The sequence below is a fragment of the Perognathus longimembris genome, chromosome 10 (assembly GCF_023159225.1).
Source record: "Perognathus longimembris pacificus isolate PPM17 chromosome 10, ASM2315922v1, whole genome shotgun sequence".
In the NCBI taxonomy this organism is placed as follows: Eukaryota; Metazoa; Chordata; class Mammalia; order Rodentia; family Heteromyidae; genus Perognathus; species Perognathus longimembris.
The window spans coordinates 61677099-61683098 of record NC_063170.1 but is presented as its reverse complement, the minus strand read 5'-3'; positions in this window follow the sequence as shown (position 1 = coordinate 61683098).

Below are 6000 nucleotides of genomic sequence, written 5' to 3'. Positions count from 1 at the left end.
GGCCTTCTTTGTGATTGTTTGGATAAATGCTCAGGAGTGGGACTGCTGGGTCACAGGGAAATTCCATATTTAGTCTTTTGAGGAACCTCCATACTGTTTTCCAGGGTGGTTGAACAAATTTATATTCCTACCAACAGTGTACTAGCATCCTCTTTTGACCACATCCCTGCCAGCACCTGTTATTGTTAGTTTATACAGGACTCTAAAGATTCACACTGAGAGACCAAAGGGGGATATACTTAGGAGATGATCACTAAGGTTTGTGTGCATATGATCACATAAAATGATGTTTATCAACATGAACTCCAAGAACTGGAAGCAGGAATATTGTTTTTGCCATTTTTGTTTTTGTCTCCCCATGATCACTGTTTTTGATTTCTGTACCTTTTGTCTTGTATGTAAGTTTAGCTGTTTGGGGAGTGTAAGGGGGAGCATAGAACTGGTGAGACAAAGGGTGAACAAATAGAGCAGTGACACTCACTAGACACTGTGTTGAAAATGAATTACACAATTTATGGGAGAGGGGCTGAGTGGGGAAATCTGGGAGGAAAAGAAGGAAGAAGTAACACCATTCAAAATGAAACATACTTATCACTTGACTTATACAAGTCTAACCCTTCTGTACATTACCTTTACAAAGTTTTATGAAACATCCGTAGAGAAGAATGATAGATATTTTTCTATATGTAACTCCAAGAAAATGAGAAATTAAGTTTCAAAATTCTACTTTTATAACCTTCACACAAAAGCAACTTTCAGAGTCCTGTTCAATTCAATCGTGCAAGAGTTAAATATGCTTTGAACAATCTTAAGTGCCATGATATTTAAGTTAATCACAAATACCTAAAAAGATACAACTTGCTGCTAATCTCAGCCCAACTGAATATACTCAATGTGGTAAATTTATACTTAAAATTAGCAATTAGCAAACCATACTGATTAGAAAAATAGTTTCTGGTGTACAACACTTTTGAGTTCTCTGTTTAATTATGTATGGAAAATTCTATCTGGTAAATTATTGAAAAAGACAATAGATTCATGCCCTTGAAAACTAAAACATACTAGCTGGGAGAATGTTCCAGTAGTATAGCACCAACCTAACAAGTCTAAGTCCCTGAATCCAAACCCCAAGAGTACCAAAGAAGTAAAAATATAATTTCTGAATAAAGTTTCAGTGCTTAGTCAAGGGTCAATTAATTCAATGATTTCTATCTGTATTCTACAATAGGATTTTGGTTTTGTGGACAGGAGAAAATTGTTGTTTATTCTATAAATCCTTCCATTCTACTTCGGCTTTCTACTCCTTTCTAGCCTGTTTCAACATGACATTCTGAAGTCTTCCTTAACTACTCTGTCACAAAACCCCTTTGATTTCCTCCAAAGCATGCTAGTAACCAAGTATTCAGCTGTTATATTTAATTTTTTAGTATCATTTTCCAATGAAAGTGCCAGATCCATGAACTGAAAACTCTAGCTCAGGTCTAGCATACCCTGCCATATATAGAATGCAGGGTTAAATAAATGAACAAATAACAAATCATAAATTTAAAATATTCAGAGATTACTTTTCTGCTCTTTCATCCAAAGGAGCTTAGAAAGTTTCATTAACTTCTACATGCATCTTTGTTAAAAAAGCGGTTATGTTATTTGAGCGAATCCTCAGTCAATCTCACCAGATTAATACATCAAAGTTGGTATCTTTTTCATATAGCATTCATCATGGCTGTCTTGATAGAGGGTTGCTCTACATATAAGCAGAATCTTAGGGACTTGAGTTTCCTCCATGTTTCAGTTCCACTATCATCAACCTTCCTGCCTAAACACTGGGTACCAGCTTCCAGTGATGTGAGTGGTGCCAATTTTTAAAGCTGATTTTCTGAGGTGAAGTGAAGAGTCAAATGAGAATATGGAGTCAGGAGTCAGATCAGAGTCCCTTGACTTTGAACCCTTGCTCTGCTCTGAATATCTATTAGCAATGAGTACACTCGGTCTATACACTTCATCTTTCTTCCCTACCAACAATAACTAACCACCCTCCCTACACCAGCTGAATAGCAAGGGAAGGGGATGTGGAGGGTGTTTCTCATATCTACATGACAAATCTACTTTTCTTGAAAACGAGTTGTCGTTTATCAGTTTCTATTATGTTTAATTATTAAGTTGTTGTACAGAAATATCAGTTCCCTAAGTCAGGTTGTGAATACAATACACCTTGATCCACATCACCCCTTGCATCATACTCCCCCATTTTCCCCTCCTATACCTGCCCTCAAGTTAAGTAGTTCTGTTTTTTTTTACATAATGCACAATGAATGTAATGAAGACATTCACTCACCCTTCTTCCCATAATTTCTGGGTCCCCCCCTCATGGGAGGTCTATATAGTAAACCTTTAACTATATACAGTGTGAGGGAGGTCAGTTCTCCAATCTCTCTGTACCAACAGATCACTTCGAACTTGTATCTTGTTATCCTTTCTACTCAGGCTGGACATTGTATGGTAAGAGGTGTGAGTTTAGCCCTCTGACTCAGTATAACCACCATGTCAATTTCAAGTCCTAGCTAATCACTGTTATTGAATATATCCAAATCCATCATGGAAATTGTTATGTAAGAATATCACACACACACTTTCACTCTTAGAGAAACTTCATAAAATCATAGTGCTTTCACTGCTACCCCAATACACACAGCTGTTGCTATTGTACTTTGAGTGTTATGTAAACATACTTTCTCAACAATGTTCCTCCCACCCCGTACTTAATCTCTCCTTCTAGTTCCTAAACACATGTTCCAAAATTTAACAAGGTAATAAAAAGTACTTGTTCTGCATATCCTTAGACAGAAATTGTCTCAAACTCTCTCCGTGAGTTTTTGCATATTGATGTTGTTCTTGTGCATTTGAGTGTGCTTACAAAGCTTATATGTATACATAATTTAAAATATTAAAATATTAAATATAATACCTACAATATATTATGTATAGTATTTATTATAACATACGTATAGACATCTATGTTACCTTTCCTTGTGCTTATGCTTATATGCATTTATATATTGATGTGGATATTCATAGGTATTTTTATACATGAAACATTTTTAGCATTCCTACAGCCTATAAACAAGGGTGTTTCGGTATTTTTTTATATTTCATTATCTTTTCTGCATGTGTAACCCATTGTAAGGCAAATTTTATGCATGCTCAGTTTTATTTGAGAAATTGTATTGTATAGCCATGCTGAATAGTCTTTTCTCCTTATCATCTAAATCTCAATCCCTAAACACATTGGCAGAGGACATGATTACACTGGATTGAATACTCTAATAGGCTTTATTTTAGATGGAATTCAATATGTCATTTACATATTTTTGAACCTCATTAATCGTGGCCAGAAATAATGGGACAATATATTTTTTCTAACTTGTGAATTAGAGCATGAATACAAGTTCTAAATGTATTTTTCAAAATAATGAATAGGGTTCATCATATATTGGGTATATATAAATGTGCAATACTACAATTTCTAAAATAAAAGAAGCTTTGTAAATGATGATATCTTTCTATTTGCATGGCTAAGCATTTAGGGCAAAATCATTAAAATTTGTTTAATAAGAAGAGAGATATTTACAAATTGATCAGGGGCTAGTTGTCTGCATTTTCTTAGGGATGGTTGATATTTTTAATATATATACATATATGTATATATATATATAATGCTTTCTTAATATGTCAGCGTTGTTGATGGATAAATCATATACTTTATAATTTTCCCATTTAAATGTACACTTTGGTTTCCAACACATTCACTCAGCTGTTTAGCCACTATCATGTTAATTTAAAATTTTTCATGACTACACAAAGAAAACTTATGCCCTCCTACCCTCTCTGTAGCAAAGCAGTACTACAAATCTACACATTTGCCTATTTTTGAAGTTGGTCTATAAATATATTAATATAGTTTGGATGCTTATGAGATGCCCTTCTTCAATCCATATACTGTGATCTGGTTCTCTTCTATAGCTGCTACTGAGTTTCCCACATACCACATATGTGGAATAGATGAGCATCTTCTCTTTATACTGATATATCAGTTTTGCCCAATAATCTTCCATTGTACATATGTAAGTTCATTCCACATTTTGTTTATCCATTGATCCGCAGATAGACATTAACTTATTTTTATATGTTTGACCACTGTGAGTAATGCTTCTCTGAATACTCATGTGCGGCTCTCTATGTGTGGCCATGCTTTTATTCTCACTATCAGGAGTGAAATTCCTGAGTCATACATAAAATATTCTAATGATGTCCTTTTCTCAGAAATTACACATGTACAAATTAGAACATCTTCTTTATAGGAGAAAGTTAGTAGATTCTTTAGACAAAAGCACTAAACAAGAAATGTATCTATTTTCAACATGCATAAGATTGAATCAAGTAAATAAATAACATTTTCCTCCAAGCACTTCTTGATTTTCAATAAGTGTTTTATTTTGCACACAGCTATATTTGGTTCATAGCTATATTTGGTTCATTTGGTTCAGTTTGAAAATGTTATAGTAACAATTAAGGATTAAGCAACTCAGAAAAGGCATCCCCAATGTCTTTCAGGAGTTGAGAGATAATATTGACATCAAGATTTTAAAGACTTCATTTGTTTATATCTTCATAGAAAAATCTATAGGCAAACTAAGCAATAACTTTTGTCCGCCTGCTCAGTCTTGCAAGCATGCACATGAAAAACAATCTTTCATCCTATTCTTAATTCTGATATCCTTATCTAAAATTATGAACCAGGTTCCAACAACAGCTAAGAGCACTGATACACACAGGGCAGATTTCACAACTGATAGGAGAAACAAAGTCCCAACTTCCTGAGGACTCAGTGCTAGTACAGACTCAGTCAAAAGCCCCTATAAATTCTGACACACACATTTATTTTCTGTAAATCAAATGAAGCCTCAGTATTTCATTAAGCTCCTGGGACACTTCCTTCAGAAATTTCCTTTCTAAATTGTGATCATGTTTTGATTACTATTCCAAGTGTCCACTAGACTAATTTTGGTCATTTTTTCTGGCCATAAAAACTGTTCAGAAGAAACCAAAGACAATATACAGTCTCTAAAGCTTGAGACAATATTTTGTTTTGAAAACATCATAATCCATGACACAGGGACTATTTGTTATAAATTGGCACAACATGTTCAGAAAATTCAGGAATAATGTTGTGAACTATCTCTAGAGACATCTATTCAAGTCTGTCCTAATTTGAATAATAATAGAATATTTTTCAAAAACATTATTGTCTTCTGGGGCTTCTGGGCCTGGGCACTGTCCCTGAGCTTCTGTATTCAAGGCCAGTATTCTTCCTTTGGAGTCACAGGGTTTTTTGTTTTTGTTTGTTTGTTTTGGTAGTTAATTGGATATATGTGTCTCACAACTTTCCCACCAGGGCTGGCTTTGAACTACAATTCTCAGCTTTATGAGTAGCTAGGATTACAAGCAACAGCCATCATAGCCTGGTTCATTATTCTCTTCTTAAATATTCAACACAGAGACTAAAGTTTATAGCACAATAATGTAGTGAAAGATGAAATCATAAACATTACCAAATTAATTGTAATATATGAAAAATATATCTAAAAGCAAATATCATGAAAAAATTTACCTGGAAATTTATTTTACTATAGACACAAATATGGCACACATTTTTAAATGCTAAAAATGTTATTTTTAATGGTTTTCCTACCAATTTTATCAATGTCACACCATCCTTTTGACCTGTTAATATATGACAGTAGGTTTTTCTACATTTTCTATACTGATATATAAATATTTCCCAATAAACTTTCATTGTATGTAAGTCTGTACACACAACATATTGTTTATCCATCAGTCAGCTGATAGATATTTAACATATTTTTATAGTTTTGACTACTATGAGTAATATTTCTATGAATATTCATGTGGAGTTATTTATGTATGGACAAATTTTTTATT